This window comes from Uranotaenia lowii, chromosome 1 (genome assembly GCF_029784155.1).
Source record: "Uranotaenia lowii strain MFRU-FL chromosome 1, ASM2978415v1, whole genome shotgun sequence".
In the NCBI taxonomy this organism is placed as follows: Eukaryota; Metazoa; Arthropoda; class Insecta; order Diptera; family Culicidae; genus Uranotaenia; species Uranotaenia lowii.
This window is the reverse complement of record NC_073691.1, coordinates 100,517,364-100,536,088: the sequence shown is the minus strand read 5'-3', so window position 1 is coordinate 100,536,088 and position 18,725 is coordinate 100,517,364. Positions and strand designations below refer to the sequence as shown.

Sequence of the window (18,725 nt, the reverse complement as noted above, 5' to 3'; positions counted from 1 at the left end):
CAAATTGGAGAGAAGGGAGATAACAAATTAGTTGACAGCACACCACATTCGTTAGCTCTGTTCAATAGCAATAAATAGTTTATTGAATGAATTAAATAAACAATATTAAATATTAGATTATTATTATTTTTTTCCATGTTTAATCATATAAAATCGCTTTAAAAGTTGATAATATGAATTACTAAAATAAATAGGTACTGTGCTTACCCTTTAAGTGCGATGTGTAATTGCTTTTGGACTGTTTCTCTTTAGGGCACTTGCAGATGACTTAACAGCTCTGGATAACGGACTAATCCGGAAAGTGCGCGTTTCTTTCCTCCCTTTTCGTCAATTCACGACCCTTTTTCAACTTTTTTAGATTGGGTAGATCATCAATTTTCTTTTGATTACCAGGCGTGTTTTTTTTTTATCTGAGCCATAGTAAACCTGTTATTTTAGAAAGAAAAATGTTTGAGAGTTTTCTGCCAACGTTGTTTTTTTCAAAACTTACCTTTAAAATCTCATTTTATCCGTTTACTTTGCACGATCGCAAAAATGCACATGCAAAAATGCAATGATGATGAGATGTGGGCGAACGCTAAGTATCTATTAATACGAATCTGATCCGATCGCATTAAATATATTTATATCGTGGGTGAAGTGACCGATTTTACGATTATAATTTTACTTGTTATAATATTTGTAGCTATATCGGAAAGACACGGTGTCAATTTAACTCTTAACGTTACATTCTATAAAACATACAAAGTGATACGAAAAACGATGCTTACGTAGTGGGGCTTATTCTGCGAGGCGAGTGACGTGAAGCGACTTAGTTTTTTATAGTCACCGTATTCTAGCAGGCGAATGCCGTGACTTGAATGAACTTTTAGTGACTTGAATGAACTTTTTTGACTGTCACCGTATTCTCAGAGGCGAATGGCGTGACTCAAGTCGGTGCCAGGTGACTTTTGAAGTCGTTACCTATTTCGCAGGTGACTTGAAGACAAAAATATCCAAAATAAAATAGAACAGCCCCAAATTGTTTTAAATGTCTCAATTAAAAAAAAACTAGTTGAAAAAATAAAAAAAACTTAATCAAATTTAACAGTATGGTTATAATTCTTATTAAATACTTAAATATTCGATTGCTAAATCCGTACACATAAACTAGAGTGCTTTTTGTAAAGTCTTAAAGAAATGTTAAATTTCCTTAAGTCCTTAAAAAAAATTCTTTAAAATTTGGAAATGATTCTGAGGATCGATTAAAGCTGCAGCTTATTTTTAATCTTTGTTCAATCATTTATCCAAATTTAATTTCTGGAATGTTATTTTTATGTTTCTTAGTATCATCTAAAATGAAATTCTTAAGTGCTAATAACACGATTGTCATCAACAAAACCAAAAGTTTTCCAATATTGTTTTTTGCAAAAAATTCACTTTATGCGGAGTTTTCGAAGTATCAATCTGAAAAAAAAACTTTTGATTTTTTGAGTCGACTCTAGCCACGCATCTTTGTTTAGTGGTAATCTATCAAAATATGATCAAACAGCTTAAATATTCATACAAAAAATGTATTTAAAGAAAAAAATCTGCTCTAAAATGTATATAACACATATTTAAAGTAAATATTTTTGTAACATGGGTAACTACACTAAATATAAATATAACTTTATCAGACAGCATACACGGAAGCATCTTTACTCGCCCAAAGATGCTTCCGTTGATTAATTGCTGCAAGTTTTTCACTAATTATTACACCTATTCCGCATTATTTCTAAGTTTTCATCCCCATCGCGATTTCGTTGCTGCTTGTTGGTTGTTTGGGTCGTCCGTCAACATCTCCAGTTCTGTTTTCATCGCCTCCCTTAAGCTGGTGCCATTTGACCGTCATTTCCAGCTCCTGGAATATTATTATTTTTAATTAGAATTTCAATACTATCAATTATCTAGAATAAATACTCACCATCTCAACCCAAAAGAATGAAATCCACTTTTAATCCGGTTTCACAAAGTTTAATATGCACGGACTAAATCAGAACCATTTTTTCTGCCGCAAGCCGCCATTGTAAATTTGACAGTTTAAGAAATTCATCTTTCCATTTACGAATGAATGCAGTAGCACAAAACAAGGAAACACAAATGGAAGGTGATACGTTCCTAAATGAACAAATTTAGCCTATCCGAAACAGGAAGCTAATTTACTTTGTTGCTGCCAAAGAATGAATATTTTAAGGCTTGAATTAATGACACATATAGGAAAAAATATTTAGCATACTGAAGAAACTTTTTCACGAGTAAAAATATTATGCATGGGAATAAAGTTTTACAAAAAATAAATTCGATCCGCATCACCTCTTTATGTAATGACATTAGACAAAAATCATTCCGGATGAACTCCAATGAACCGTCAAGCAACAAGATAGCTCGGTTTTATAGAAATATCATTTCGTCAATTGCGTGTGTGTTAGTAGACCATTGTTAAAAATTCACGAATTTTCACGTCTTCGTCCTGACTCCAGAAAATGCTTCAGGAAAGAAATTTGTGTATCGATGAGCTCTGAAAACCACTAACAGCTCATCCGAATGAAAATTTCGAGGCTAGAGAGGCTATTTAAGCCAGCAAAAAGATATGAAAATTCGTGAGTCACGTCACTTGAGTCGCAGAATAAGCCCCACAATTTTTTTTCAAGGGAATTCACAGCTCATTTTAAATCTGAAAAATGGAGAGCATTCTTAATATTTTTTAACTTATTTTTTAATGAAATAATAGAATTAAACAAATGTTCATGAACATTTTTTTTTTGTAAATCGTTTATTTGAAATGGCTTATACCTTTTTTCTATATTTGATAAATTGATAAAAATGAGCGTTTATTATCATTAATTTCAAACAAAAAATTTGAAGCACGTTTTCTCCATTTAGTTTTATGGTTCTAAATAAGAATCGGTTTGAAAGAAACGATATCCTATTTAAATGAAAATACTTGAATGGAACTTTTTTCACTTAATTGCAAATAAAGTATATACACTTTGAAACCTGAATCTGATTTCATGAAAACTTAACTTCAATTTTGCACAAATAACATATTTTGTTGGTATCAACTGAAAACAACAAAATTTTATATAAAACAGTCGCAATCACGAAAAAAACGGTTTCGCTATTGAAACTAACAATGGCGAATTTTCTATTTCCAAAAAGCGAAAGACTTATCTAGATGAGGAAAATTAATATGAACTTTTGATTCCGATTACAAAAGAATATGAACTTTGAAACCTGAATCTGAAATATATGTGAAATAAAATCTGACACTCTGGTTTGAAATGGAATTTGAAATCTATAAATCTAAATTATGAATCTATGAAAGAATGTTTTTATGAAATTTTAACTTTTAATTTGAAATATGTTTTTTAAAGGTTCTTAATTTTGGTTTGGTTACATAAAAAATTAAATGCTTTATTTTCAAGCTCTTCATGATTGTGACGTCATCCAAGAAATTGAATACCACACTACCTTCTTTGAATGTTCCTTACATGTTTGACAGTTCGCATGGTGAACCCGATAAAACTGGTTCATTCTTCTGGAACATCAAAATGAACATGAAGCCCCCGAGGCGATGAATTAGTCACCTGGAGTGAGTCGCCTCTCAGAATACCCCGACTATAGTCACGTGACTACGACTAATGTGACTCCGAGTCACTTCATTCGCCTCGCAGAATAAGGCCCAGTATTCTTTGCGAATTTATCCAAAGACATTTACGATTTCGATTCGAAAGTAATTTATGTACTAATAAAATGCGTCTTAAGAAATCAGATGCGATCGTTATAAGATTTCTTTTGACATCGGTGGAACTAAATACGACTTCATCCAACACATCGTAACTAAGTCGTATTTCATATGGATGTTACATCTTCTACGATGAATATATGACACAGAGAACAGACGTACAAGCTAGCCCACGAAACTTGTGTAAAATTTCCAGCGGCATTAGTTTAGTTATGAGTTCATATATACGATTACGCCTTTTCGAAAACTGTACACTTGAAAATTTGATTTGTAACTTTTGAACGGCGCAATAGGTGCCACTGTTTAAAGTCAATTTTCAACATATTTTTGGGATGTCTGCATTTGAAATTTTACACACTTTTTTGAAGATTTTTTGTTCGAGCTTGTACGTCTGTTCTCTGTGTATATGATATGGTCGAATGGTAAGTGTACATATTTACGATTCCGATTTGAGTTGCATCCATATACGAGTTCGACGACTATTTCATTTACGATTTCATGTTGGCTGGGATTCGCGCTGTTGTAAGTCATCTAGATTCCAACCGATTTTTATAAATTTAAGAGTTTTAGAATCGTCTTATCATTTTCAAAGAAAATCTCATTTTTTATTTCAAAAAAGTCAGTTTTCCCGTAAAATTAAAATCTTCCCTTTTTTTTGAACGTAAATTCACTCATTTGCGACTGTTTTTATTCGCTTTTCAAACCAACTCCATTGGATCACTGATAACTGATGTACAAGCTAAGCCTCGAAAAGTGTGTAAAGTCCCAACGATCGTTTTGAATCAATTTTATGTTTTTTGGTTGAGCCACCAGATGTCTCCAAGGACACCGGAGAGAACTGTCAAGAAGAAAATGAAATGTAAACAAAACAAAATATCAAACTTTTAGTCAATTGTGAAAAGGTCGTATTACTATTTGACGAGTTTCGAGCAAATTGAAGTTGAAGATTCGTTACACATTTATGATATGCGTTATAAATTTTTTTAGTTTAAAGCTGTTTTTCGAATTGCTTCAAACTAGCATGAAGTGCTTACCTAATATAAACATATATGATGCGTGAAAATGCCCGCTCAGATAAGCCTAGAATCTGTATTTCTTCGTTGAATTGTTAATTTTAAGCACAACGACCATTCTTCAACGATGTTAGTTTATTTATTTTTGAGATCATATACAATTGCGTTCTTCTTAAATAGTTGATTCGGTTTGTTTAAATGATAGCATTTGAAATTTTGCACACGTTTCTGAAATTTTATAATTGAAGCCAGAACATCTGTCATTTCGTTAGTTTGTGTAGTGAAAAATTATTTTAATACTATTTTTCTCATTTTTAATTTATTCGTGGTTCATCTTATTATGTAGGGCAATTCATCTAATTGCATTTAAATTTATTTATTAATGAGTTCAAAAACCATTTCGCCCTCTCGAAAAATTCTTACTTTCAAAAGAGCTATCTAGAAACAGTGCCATCTATTGCGCCGTTCAATAGTTACAAATCATGCAATAGATGGCACTGTTTTTCGTCACTTTTTAACGGCTCCTTTAAAAGTCAGCACAGGAAATTTTACACATGTTTCTGAAGATTTTTTGTTCGAGCTTGTACATCTGTTCATCTGTGATTGGATATAAACAAATTCTTTTTTCTACAAAATGAAGCCGTGTTTTTTGGCTTCTGAACATACTAAAAATATTTCCAAAAACATATCATCCATCTAATAAAATTAATGGTATTGTAAAAGTTGTCAAAAACACCACTTTTTCCAACAAAAAAACTAATTTTCAAAATCATCTAAAACATGTGTAAAAAAACTTTTTTCTATTTTTGCCGTTGGTTCTGTCTGATTAATTTAATTATCAAAATTATAGACAATTTTGAGATTTTACGCAAACGGATAAAAATCACTTTTGAGCGGTACAAGCGCGTGGAATGTGTCCTAAGCAGATTGATACTAATAATTCTATACACTCAGAATCAAAACAACCCAAAATTGACTTTGCCAAGGCAGCAAAATCAAGTTCAGCTTGCTTTTTTAATTTTGGGGCGTTGTCAATGCACCAAAACAAAAGTTCGTTGCTGGAACTGACCACCCCAAAAAATTTCCCTTTGTTTTCAGAAAGGTTGTTTCTTTTTCCCAGCGAGTCAGTCGATCGTTCCGGAAAAAAAGTTTGGTAAGTAGATTTGAAAGCAATGTTCTCGGGCGTTCTTTTATCTTATTTAAAGTTTTTTAGGCGGATTTGTATCGGATGGAATCTTTCTTCTGGAGCGGTACCTTTGAATGCGCTGTACTCCGGCGATGCAAAGGAAGGAAGAAGAAACCATTGAAAAACCCGAAAGAAGCGGATGGCGATCTGGAGCAAAAGTCGGACTTGCCATTCACTACTTACTGAAGACGGGAACTCCGGAAGGTCCGAAAATTGGGACGACTCTTGCTTTATTTTAAATAGTGCCAATCTCCGGAAATTTCCCATTAACATTTATCAAAACATGAATTCGGATGTTCCTATTTCCTTTCTGATTGGTGTGGAGGTCACTCACAGTTGGTGTATCGTAAAGGTAAGATGTTCTTTTACAACGAATCAGATTCGGGTTTCATGTAATGATTTTTAAATTACTGCCGAGATCAGTACCTATGCTATTGTGTAAAGTTTATTTTGTAATAAAATTAATTTTATTTAATGAAAAACAAATTGTATTTCTCAAATATTTATAATAACTTTTGATAAGTGGGCCATCAAACAAAAATATCCCAAAAAAAATCCCTACCATATGACATGCCCAAAATTAAGTTGCGAGAATGACGTCTATTCTCAAGTTCGGGAAAACCCCCTCAAACTCATTTTCGTCGGGAGCCAAAATCATCCGATTTTGCGGCATTCCAACTTGATTTTGGGTTATAATGGCCTAGAGTGTACTATACTTCACGCGTAGCGTCTGAAACAGATGAATCGCTACCGACATCTATTGAAGGAGTTAATTTTGCTGGTGCTGTTTTCGCCCGCAATCGTTTGTGTGCGCGTGAAATATGTTTGTATCGTGTGTGGGCAACCAAACAATCGTCGTGGAATCATCGAATTTGTATAGACCATTTGTGTGGGGCTACTTTAGGTTGCAATGGGTTAACGGCTGCGGTGTGTATGTTTATGAAAATGCTGGATCAAAACATCTTAATGCTAAAAAAATGAAATTGGAAACCGCCAAAAATACTGTGAATTTTCTTGCGAATTTTCCTATTCGATTTTCGTAGCACGTTTCACCAGTGCAGACGTAACACACGTAACTTCGTATTAAACGAATCACTACCGACATCTATTGAAAAATTTCTTTTCTAAAGATGTTTATATGTCGTTTCCATTCGTTACAACAAAGATAACGCATATTTATTCTGATAAGAAAGTGCCTGACGCTAGGAACTTTCTTATCAGAATAAATTTGGGTAAATAAAATTTAAGTAAATTATTAAACGTATTAAACGAATCACTACCGACATCTTTTGAAAAATTTCTTTTCTAAAGATGTTTATATGTCGTTTCCATTCGTTACAACAAAGATAACGCATATTTATTCTGATAAGAAAGTGAACTTTCTTAAGTAAGAACTTAAGTAAATTTCTTTGAAGTCGAGATGTTTTCCGTGTTCAGGATTTTCGGGATTTTCATAACACACCGACGAAATTCCTGAAATATGTTTGCAAATCGTATTATACGTGTTTGGAATGTAGGATCGAAATCTGATTTGGCGAAGGTCATAAAATTTTCAGCTGGAAACTGCCTAAGGAGATTTATACTAAAAATTCTATTATATACTTCACGAGTAGCGTCTGAAACAGACGAATCGCTACCGACATCTATTGAAGGAGTTAATTTTGCTGGTGCTGTTTTCGCCCGCAATCGTTTGTGTGCGCGTGAAATATGTTTGTATCGTGTGTGGGCGAGGAAACAATCGTCGTGGAATCATCGAATTTGTATAGGCCATTTGTGTAGTCCTACTTTAGGTTGCAATGGGTTAACGGCTGCGGTGTGTATGTTTATGAAAATGCTGGATCAAAACATCTTAATGCTAAAAAAATGAAATTGGAAGCCGCCAAAAATACTTCTGTGAATTTTCCTGCGGATTTTCCTATTCGATTTTCGTAGCACGTTTCACCAGTGCAGACTTTTTTTTTTAATTCTTTTTTCTAGGATTTTAACGCTGTCGCGTTATTCATCCCCTATTCATCAGTGTCAAGTGGCATTCGTTGTTTGTAGTCGTCATTTGACGGTTTCTTTATATCAGTCTTGCCTGTTTGGTTTGTCGGATAAAATTTAAAATCTTTTTCTCTTCGTCGGGGCAATTAGAGAGAGCCTGCCGAAGGTTATCTGCAAGATCACAATCCTGTCGAGCTTGTTGGTAGATACCCAAGCAACCAAAAGTCGCGTTTTTACTTAACTCCGAACTCCGAAGTTCACATTTGGCTGAAAAAATGTATTACGGGAACCTCAGGTGACTTTTGTCGCGTAAAAGTTACTCATCGCCCTTTGAAAGGTTAAACTATCGATAACAGAACTTCTAAGCGCTTTTAATGGAACTTCTTTCAAGAAGGTCGATAACGTTCGCGTTACATTCCAAAACGCACCATTAAGATACTTGAAGGCGTTTTATAGAACCTATATGGGAAATCTAAGCGACATGTCAAAAATGTTCTTCAAGAAGGTCGATAACGTTCGCGTAACATTCTAAAGCGCACCATTAAGATACTTGAAGGTGTTTTAAAGAACCTATATGGGAATTCTAAGCGACATGTCGAAAATGTCTGTCAATTTCTTGTCATGGTATTTGTTTTGTTTATATCTGAACTGATATTTACAAATGGAATTCAAGATTTTTTCGAATTTTTCTTATAAATGTTAAATAAGATATTCGAATAAATTTTTGATGATGCGAATTTTTGTTATGATTCATATTGTGTACTGAAAGTCCTTTGAACGAAATAAGGTACCTTCTATTGACCAACCCACTCAATCATCTCAAATGACATTAAGTTTAAATACTAATCATTACAGTGGCAATTAGCTATTGCTGGATTGGTCGAGAGGCTGGTGAGTTTCATTGCAACCTAGAGAGCAGCGGTTCAATTCTCTAGGCGTGTAAGCAGCTTTTGTAATCAAAACAATATAATTAAAATCAATGAGATAGACCATGATAGACCGGCAACCTAGCAATCTGACATGTGGTTGTCAGAGCAATCTGTCAATTGGATTTTTTTTTTCGGCGCGTAGAAGTTTCTTGACATTCTCTTAGAAGCTGAATAGCGTTCTCTACAGCCCCCTAAACGAACTTGAAAGTAGCTTTAAGAACTTAAATTTTGGGCTGATTAGCATTCTCTTCAGACACAAACGAGAGCTGATTAAGCTTCTATGGAACCTTTTTAAGGGAATTCTGGTTGCTTGGGTAGTGCAGTTTACCCAAGCAACCAAAATTCCCTTAAAAAGGTTCCATAGAAGCTTAATCAGCTCTCGTTTGTGTCTGAAGATAATGCTAATCAGCCCAAAATTTAAGTTCTTAAAGCTACTTTCAAGTTCGTTTAGGGGGCTGTAGAGAACGCTATTCAGCTTCTAAGAGAATGTCAAGAAACTTCTACGCACCGAAAAAAAAATCCAATTGACAGATTGCTCTGACAACCACATGTCAGATTGCTAGGTTGCCGGTCTATCATGGTCTATCTCATTGATTTTAATTATATTGTTTTGATTACAAAAGCTGCTTACACGCCTAGAGAATTGAACCGCTGCTCTCTAGGTTGCAATGAAACTCACCAGCCTCTCGACCAATCCAGCAATAGCTAATTGCCACTGTAATGATTAGTATTTAAACTTATGTCATTTGAGATGATTGAGTGGGTTGGTCAATAGAAGGTACCTTATTTCGTTCAAAGGACTTTCAGTACACAATATGAATCATAACAAAAATTCGCATCATCAAAAATTTATTCGAATATCTTATTTAACATTTATAAGAAAAATTCGAAAAAATCTCGAATTCCATTTGTAAATATCAGTACAGATATAAACAAAACAAATACCATGACAAGAAATTGACAGACATTTTTGACATGTCGCTCAGAATTCCCATATAGGTTCTTTAAAACACCTTCAAGTATCTTAATGGTGCGCTTTAGAATGTTACGCGAACGTTATCGACCTTCTTGAAGAACATTTTTGACATGTCGCTTAGAATTCCCATATAGGTTCTTTAAAACACCTTCAAGTATCTTAATGGTGCGCTTTAGAATGTTAAGCGAACGTTATCGACCTTCTTGAAAAACATTTTTGACATGTCGCTTAGATTTCCCATACAGGTTCTTTAAAACGCCTTCAAGTATCTTAATCGTGCGTTTTGGAATGTAACGCGAACGTTATCGACCTTCTTGAAAGAAGTTCCATTAAAAGCGCTTAGAAGTTCTGTTATCGATAGTTTAACCTTTCAAAGGGCGATGGAAGTTCCTGAGTAACTTTTACGCGACAAGAGTCACCTGAGGTTCCCGTAATACATTTTTTCAGCCAAATGTGAACTTCGGAGTTCGGAGTTAAGTAAAAACGCGACTTTTGGTTGCTTGGGTATGATGATGTGTTTAACTGTTAGGGGAACCTGGCACGCTTCACAGGTAGGAGCATCATCTTTATCCATCAGGTATCCGTGCGTATATTTGGTGTGCCCCCCCCCCCCCCCCCGAAGGCTTGTTAACATACGCCTTTCTTGAAACGATGTGCGATCTCTCCATGGTTCGGGGGTATTTTTCAGTTCTCGTAGTTTGTTGTCTGATAGGTTGTTCCACTCCTGGGACCAAATATGGTAAATATGCTGCTTCAACCATTTGACAACATCGAGAGAAGGGATTTCTTGCTCTAGAGGGTCCAACTGACAGCCAGCCGATGCTAGAAGGTCGGCATTTTCGTTTCCAGGTATATTAGAATGTCCTGGTATCCAGCTAAGTGAAATATTTTTCAGGCTGGCGACTTCTGACAATTGAGCAATCCAGGGATGCTTAAGGTTTCCAGCAGCTACAGCTTTTAACGCACTTGCGGAGTCAGAAAAGATGAGGGAACCAGAGGGAGGGCAGACATTTTTTGCGGCCCACAAGAGAGCAAATGCTTCAGAACTGAATACAGAACATATTGATGGAAGGAGGAGCGAAATGTTTACGGAGTCCCCGTGTATGCCGCAGCCAACCCATTCTGTGTTTTTGAGCCGTCGGTGTAGAACTTTGGAAAGGTTTTGTATTTGTTTTCTACTGTGTAGCGGAATTGAGGCAAAATAATGGACGGATTATCACCAGCTCGAATTTTGGAAAGGAGTGATAAATCTGTTTTTGGGATTTTTGAGTTCCATTGTAGTAGCCTAGGCTCTTTGCGGTGACAGATTGGAGGTATGGTACCATGAAATGTATTTAGGAAACTGTTAGCTCGAAGAACCATTGGAACATCGAGGCTCCGGTTTAGTGACAACCATCTGATCGATTTCATAGTTAAAGTTCTCGCTAGGATGTATTTGAATGGTAATTGACCGCTTTCTGCCATTAGAGATAGGATGGGACTACTTTTAAAGGCTCCACTAATGATACGTATTGCTTGATTATAGATCGGTTCCAATCTTTTTAGGATGATGTCATGTCCTCGACTGAAGAAACCCAGGCCGTAAAGCATTGCACAGTGGGGATTTTTGATCAAAAAAAGGTACCTATTTCTGTGACGATCGCCTAAACTGTTCTAAATTTCGGAAAACTATCATTTTTTATGCAAAAAAACACGAGGAATCGAATGGTTTACACCGCTTTCTGATAAAATGACTCTTAACGTCTCATTTTGCCCGATTTCCCCTATTTTTTTTGGGTGCAAAGTTATAATTCCGATTGTAGCCATCTACCTTGCAACAAAAAAGTTATACAAACCATACTTATTTATGTAAAAATGTCAGCTGAATCGATTGGTGTACTCCAATATTTAATTGAACTACGACAAGTGGCTCATTTTGCCTCTTTTCCCCTAAATTTTAGATTTTTTTCAAAGAAATGCAGTCAAACAAAGTGTAATCCAACAGTTTTTCATCATGAATGATCAGTTTTGGTAGATTTATTCATATTCTAGCTAATCGCGTCACTTTTTTTGTACTAGAATGAATATAAATGGCTAAATATCCCCAACCTCCCCTAGCTTTTTTAAATTTATGCATAAATTTCACTGTAACAATCGAGCGATTCACATACTAAATGCAAAAACCAAGTGATTTAGTGTAAAATTTGTCGCTGAATCGAGTGGTGTACACCGCTTAGTGCTCAGCTTACGAGAATGGCCGCAATCACCCCGATTTTCCCTAAAATCGAGCGATATGTGGAAAAAAATCATTATAACAAATGACAATGCATCATAAAATGCCCAAAAATGATTGAAACAGGTGTAGAACTTATGGCTGAATCGAATGATGTACACCGCTCAGCGTTCAGTTGACGAGAAGAGCCTTAATCACTCCGATCTCCCCTAAATTCTTTAAATTTCTTTGAAAAATACATTGTTACAAACGAGAATTTAATTTAACAGATACAAAAAACATTGAATCGGGTGTAAAACTTATTTCTGAATCAAATGATGTACACCGCTATGGTGAAGTTGACGAGAAGAGTCACAACCACCCCAATTTCCCCTAAATTCATATAATTTCTTCGAGAAAAAATTGTAACAAACGAGTGAATTTGAGTATTACTGTCGAATCGATGAGAAGAGCCTCATCATGTTTGAACCAATATCAGTTATTATCAATTCAACAAAATATTTTTCAAATTTAGGGGAAAAGGGGGTAATCCAGGCTTTTTTCTTCATCTTAACGTTTAGCAGTGTACATCTTTCTGTTCAACAATTAGTTTTTCACATGGTTCAGTTATTTCTGTGCCCTTTCTGATGCATTCTCGAAAGGCACAAGATTTTTTTTCTTAAATTGCAAGTATTTAGGGGAAATTGAGTAAAATAGGACTTTATTCATCAACAGAATTTAAGCGGTGTCCATTATTTTATTCAACAGTTAGATTCACATATGATTTAATGTTTTTGTACCTTTTTCGATGCTTTCTCATTTGTTACTACGATTTTTTGGTTCATATTGTATTAGTTTATGAATGAAACTAAGATAAATTGGGGAAAATAAGACTTTTCTTGTCAACTCAGTGCTAAGCGTTGTTCTTAATTCGATTCAGCGATAAGTTATCCACCTGATTCAATGTTTTTCTCATATGTTCATTTGCATTTTCGTTTGTTACAATGTTTTTTTCTAAGAAACTGCATAAATTTAGGGAAAATTGGGGTAGTTGTGACTCTTCTCGTCAACTTCACGCTTAGCTTTTTTTTTTTGTTTCGATTATAGTCGTTTTACCATCTTTATGGCATTCGCGACTTTATCAACGTTACAGTTGGCGGATCGTTATTGAAAAACTTATCCGGTACAACTGTGTTCGATGTTTACTCTTGGGCTCGAACTCGCGGACATCGGCTCAGGAGACAACAGATTTACCAACTGAGCTATATCACAAGCCCAAACGCTTAGCGGTGTACATCATTTGATTCAGAAATAAGTTTTACACCCGATTCAATGTTTTTTGTATCTGTTAAATTAAATTCTCGTTTGTAAAAATGTATTTTTCAAAGAAATTTAAAGAATTTAGGGGAAATCGGGGTGATTGAGGCTCTTCTCGTCAACTGAACGCTAAGCGGTGTACATCATTCGATTCAGCAATAAGTTTTACACCTGTTTCAATCATTTTTGTGCATTTTATGATACATTGTCATTTGTTATAATGATTTTTTTTTTTCACATTTGGCTCGATTTTAGGGGAAATCAGGGTGATTGCGGCCATTCTCGTAAGCTGAGCACTAAGCGGTGTACACCACTCGATTCAGCGACAAATTTTACTCTAAATCACTTGGTTTTTGCAATTAGTATGTGAATCGCTCGATTGTTACAGTGAAATTTATGCATAAATTTAAAAAAGCTAGGGGAAGTTGGGGATATTTAGCCATTTATAATCATTTTAGTACAAAAAAAGTGACGCGATTAGCTAGAATATGAATAAATCTACCAAAACGGATCATTAATGATGAGAAATTGTTGGATTACACTTTGTTTGACTGCATTTCTTTGAAAAAAATTCTTAAATATATGGGAAAAGAGGCAAAATGAGCCACTTGTCGTAGTAGAATCAAAAATTGGAGTGCACCAATCGATTCAGCTGACATTTTTACATAAATAAGTATGGTTTGTATAACTTTTTTGTTGCAAGGTAGATGGCTACAATCGGAATTATAACTTTGCACCCAAAAAAAATAGGGGAAATCGGGCAAAATGAGACGTTAAGAGTCATTTTATCAGAAAGCGGTGTAGACCATTCGATTCCTCGTGTGTTTTTACATAAATAATGGTTGTTTTTTCAGGCAAGGCATTCTTGCCTGAATTGGGTACCTTTTTTGGCTCGAAAATCCCCACTGTGCATTGTTGGCAGCAACCAGCCGTGAAGGAACAGAAGCAACGATGCACGTGAACCTGCACCTCTAGGGCCAGTGCAGACGTAACACGCGTACACTTCGTATTAAACGAATCACTACCGACATCTATTGAAAAATTTCTTTTCTAAAGATGTTTATATGTCGTTTCCATCCCGAATACGAAAATATTGTAACATAACAGTTCCTGTAGTAGTTATAAAACGATTAGAGACAGAGTAAAAAAACGTTTAGAAAATGATATCTGAAACCATAAAAAACATTCCACTAATCTTGAATTCCAAAACGACGGTCTGTTGAATATGGCGTTAAGTTATGTTACTGTTTAAAACTATTAAAACCTCTATATGGAGACACTGTTCTAGGAACAGTTAGGGTGTGGTTTATAAAACGCTTATGAATAACGTTTTCAGGACATTGAACTGTTTCTAGAATGAACATCTGTAGGCATATTTTAAACGATTTATCAAACCGTTAATCGAACTGTTACGGAAATCGGAATGATTATTGTATAAACCGTTTGTACTAAGATTACTGTTTATTTTATGGTGGAGACGATAACGTCATACAGGATTTCTTACAGTCATCTTTTAGCTAAACAGTAACGATAACAGTTGTCGAACGATTTGATATAGCGTCCTTTTATAATGTTATCCAGAACCGTGCTGAATGGCGCTTACACACACACACATACACAATGATGGAAAATTTTTGGGAATTTTCGGATAGTAAATATCAATTCGATTTATTTTCACTTCATCTTTATTTATTTTTACTTACATTACGATGATCTGGAACAAGTTAGCGTCTTATATTTCGATAATTCTATCAGGGAACGCTTCACCACCAGTACAGAAAAACAAATACTTTCGTTGTAGAGCTACCAGATGTTCGGGAAGCTGAAATAAATTTATTGCCATTCAATAATCATTTAAAATTGATAAACTATATAGAAACAATTATTACTTACGGATTTTTAGGTTGGTTACGGCAGGAGGAAAGTTCATCCGAGACATTTTGATTTCCCCGTAATATCCGACTGCCGGAGGCTCGCTTCGCTGCCAACAATTCCAACCGGTTATATGTTCACGGTTACGCCACCAGCTGTTAAAACGGATGTTTTTCCGGATCGGTAGATCGGGTTGTAGCCGTAATTTTGAAAGCAATTATTGAAAAGTAAACCGCGAAAAAAAACTGCACTAGCAAAGTCCGCGCCGTTCAGCCCCAGCAGGCCGTGGTGCCAGTTTTATCGATATTTTTTAATTAGAACTTTTCTTTTATTGAGATTTTGTTTATTTTTAGAAAATCGTTAACGATGAGCTGGCTCGCAAGAGTCAAATAGAGAAACAAATAGCTTCACTCCAATTTCCACACAGATCTACTTTCATGTTTAAAGCCTAGTCCACACTATGCAACATGAACTGCGATTTTTGTTATGAGACGAACTTTGTTGTCTGTTGTTGTTGTTGGAAACCTGAGACGGTCTCAGTGTCTCCCGAAGAAAATGGGAGACGCTGAGACCGTCTCGAGACGAACCGTCTCCTAGTGTGGACTAGGCATAAGAGATTCTCCGTGAATCTTGCTATTCACACCTCGACAAAGATAAAATAATGGAGGGAATCGATGAGGACTTGAAAGATGAATTACTAACAGGTCTCTAATGTTTAATTTTTTTAAAATGCTTATAGATTTTGATGTAATTTATTTTTGAATGAAGAATTAATATAATGATTAACATACCATTTTTTTGTAAATGTATACGACATGTTAAACAGAACTAAAGAATTATTTTGGAATGCTCAGTTGAATCGAGAATACAGTACCAATGCATGCAGGCGTTTTCAAGAGAAACTTCTTTTTGTAACGTATATAAAAAATATTAAAGATTTAATAAATGTGTACTGATTTCTTGCAAAATCATCTGGCATGACTGATTCGCATTTCGGCCATTTTTGACGTGGGTTTGACAGAAGACATGAACGCTATGGGTAACGGTTCGGGATAATTTTGACGATTCAAGAAAATTTGAAGTTAATCGTGGATACCATTCGTTCACCTTTCCAAATACCATCACTTTTCAACAAGAACGTTCATTTTTCGTTTTTAACGTTTTCGAAGTAAAGTTTAATATTACAGCTACTTTCACAGAGACCATAACTATTTCTAGAGCTGTTGATGTTTCGTATAGACTGTTTAAGCTATAGTTTTTTAGTATGCGGGATCCGTTACAACAAAGATAACGCAGATTTATTCTGCCTGACGCTAGGCACTTTCTTATCAGAATCAATTTGGCTAAATATTGTCGTTACAGGAAAAAACTGTAAAATCAGTTGAGCGACAATGGATTTTTCTCGGAGTAGGTACGTTAAACCTAACGTCGGAAGTAGTGCGCTGGATGGCGGGTCACCGTACGATTCCAGCGCACTACTTCCGACGTTAGGTTTAACGTACCTACTCCGAAAAAAATCCATTGTCGCTCAACTGATTTTACAGCGCTGGACTGGCGACACAATAAAGGATCTTGGTAGGCTGTGGGCGAAGAAAGCAGACAATTTTGTTGACAGGAAAATTTTCTTAAATTTGTAAAATTGGTGAAAATTTCCAGAAACGAAGCTTTTATAGTGGTTGAAATGCGAGAAATGGAACCGACCAGTGGTAAGATCGTTCTGTATTATTTTTATCTTGTTTTTTTTTTAAATCTTATTATTTTCCGAAATAACCAAAACGTGCCAAAACTCTATATAATCATATTAAGCGTTTGGTAGGGAGCTCCACGCTTCATTCCTCCCTTGAACCTGTATCTTTTGCGTTTTAAATCTTGTGTGAATGGATTAACCCGATACCGCGTCATTCGTCACAAGCGTGCAGCGAGTCAGTCGGTCAATCAGTCGGCCAAAAAGCGTGCTAGCCGCGTAGCGCACAGAAAAAGTTGGTGTGCACTTTTAAGTGTGAATTCAAACATTTTGATTAGGTAAGTATTACTTTATTATAAATAAAGCATTGATTTATTGATCTCTTCTGATCTCCCCCACAGGAAACCAATCCCTGACTACTGCCATAGGAGGCAAGGACGTCGGTCTGGTGTCGATCGAAGCCGTCGATATTGTTCCAGTCGAATAAACGTCGTCTTAGCTGCTGATTTTCCGGTGCGGAATTCGCATTTCTGTGCCAATGGAATACGAACGCGAGACATTTAAATATTAGGCTTAGCATTTTTATATTTATTTCTATTTAAAATAAAAATTACAAAAATGTTTCGAGCCATCATCTCACAATTTTTTCATTTCCCTCCGAAAACCTATTCGAACAAAATGAAACGTCTTCAAGTAGGCCTACACGTAAACGTCTAGATGTAGGCAGATGTTTGAGTGCAATGTATGCTTATAATATTTATGTGTGGGATTTTACTTTTATGTGACGCATATAAGTCATAATTTTGTATTCTATATGTGTGGACACGTTAATTTCAAATCGGAATCACATTGCAAAAATCTATAAGGCTGACACATATCCCCAATATGTGGATTTTTTGCAGTGCAGTAGTTCGAGATTGGGTTGCTCCGGACAGGTCTGCACATTTGGCGACCGTTACAGGTAATTTCTTGTTACATAACATAAAAACAAGAAATTATAAATACCGAAAAAATACCGAACCGAAAAAGTAAACAAACGTGCACGCTCATATTTTATTAACCATTAATGACTTTTCTTGAACCATTTCATGCGATTTCAGAAAGAACTGCCATAAATGTTGATTTTTAACCGTAGTGTACGGTTCAATTTTAAGCATTCCAAAGTTCTAACGGAAAAATTATAAAATGGTTAAATTTCAACCGCAATATGTTACAATATAGTGGCCATCTTTGGACGCACAGTTCGCTTGTTTTTCTTACGCGCTGCCGGCTGAGTTCAACTGAATTTAGTTGGTTGAAGGAGTGTACAGTTCAGGAGTATTAAATATTTGATAACAATACGGGTAAGCATCGGCTGAATTCAACTAATGAAAAATAAAAATAATTTTTTAAATCAACGCGGAACTAACCTATATTTTTTCTACAGAACAGAACAACCGGAACCTCGGCAGAAGCTCTGAAATGTTTTGAGGGAAAACAACCGATCGGCTCTAGGATTTGGATCAGGTGCTTCCAGTCAGAAAACAGGAATAATAGATGGCAGCAATACCAACGATAGCGATGCGGAAGGTGACTGCTTAGAGCAAAACAAAGAATAAGGTTGGTACTCAAATTCGGTTTTTGCTTTGCCATTTCAGAAATGACCAGCAGAGCACTTCCTCCGAGTCTGTCCGATTCGAAAAACTCAGAAGAAACCCGACACTGAAAAAAGAGAGCAGTGGGCGCAGGATCAGGTACATTCATCGGGGAAAAGGCAGTAGCGCTTATCCGGAGTGGTGGCAGCAGTGACCGACTGAATACCTGAGAAC

The 18,725-nt window shown here is 35.6% G+C and overlaps 2 long non-coding RNA genes across 17 annotated transcripts in view; one reads left to right on the top strand and one right to left on the bottom strand.

The window, feature by feature from the left end:
* The window catches only part of LOC129748774 (uncharacterized), a 39,674-nt gene that overhangs the window by 12,026 nt on the left and 8,923 nt on the right, over positions 1-18,725 (bottom strand). For 5 of the 16 annotated variants that reach the window (XR_008737810.1, XR_008737819.1, XR_008737812.1 and 2 more), the window contains exon 1: positions 208-9,182. The exons of 1 other annotated variant lie outside the window; for it this stretch is intronic. This is a non-coding gene — a long non-coding RNA (uncharacterized LOC129748774). Of the gene's footprint in view, positions 1-207; positions 9,186-18,725 lie in introns of those variants that run through there. 10 more of the 16 variants (XR_008737834.1, XR_008737825.1, XR_008737824.1 and 7 more) reach the window with 7 other exon arrangements.
* On the top strand, positions 17,035-17,552 carry LOC129748844 (uncharacterized). Its single transcript, XR_008737850.1, has 2 exons — positions 17,035-17,255; positions 17,319-17,552. It is a non-coding gene; the product is annotated as an uncharacterized LOC129748844 (long non-coding RNA).